The sequence below is a fragment of the Merops nubicus genome, unplaced genomic scaffold, assembly GCF_000691845.1.
Source record: "Merops nubicus isolate BGI_N331 unplaced genomic scaffold, ASM69184v1 scaffold3934, whole genome shotgun sequence".
In the NCBI taxonomy this organism is placed as follows: Eukaryota; Metazoa; Chordata; class Aves; order Coraciiformes; family Meropidae; genus Merops; species Merops nubicus.
In genome coordinates, this window is record NW_008602090.1 from 8831 (window position 1) to 9040 (window position 210).

Consider the following 210-nt stretch of genomic DNA (forward strand, 5'->3'; position numbering starts at 1 on the left):
GAGGCTGGCCAACATGATGCCAATGTTAAGGGCAGGAAGGAGGATCTGGGGAACTCCAGGCCTGTCAGTCTGACCTCAGTGCCAGGGAAGATGGTGGAACGGTTCATCTTGGGGGTAATCACACAGCAAGTGCGGGACAACAGGGGGACTAGGTCCAGCCAACACGGGCCCATGAAGGGAAAATCCTGTTTGACCAACCTGATCTCATTC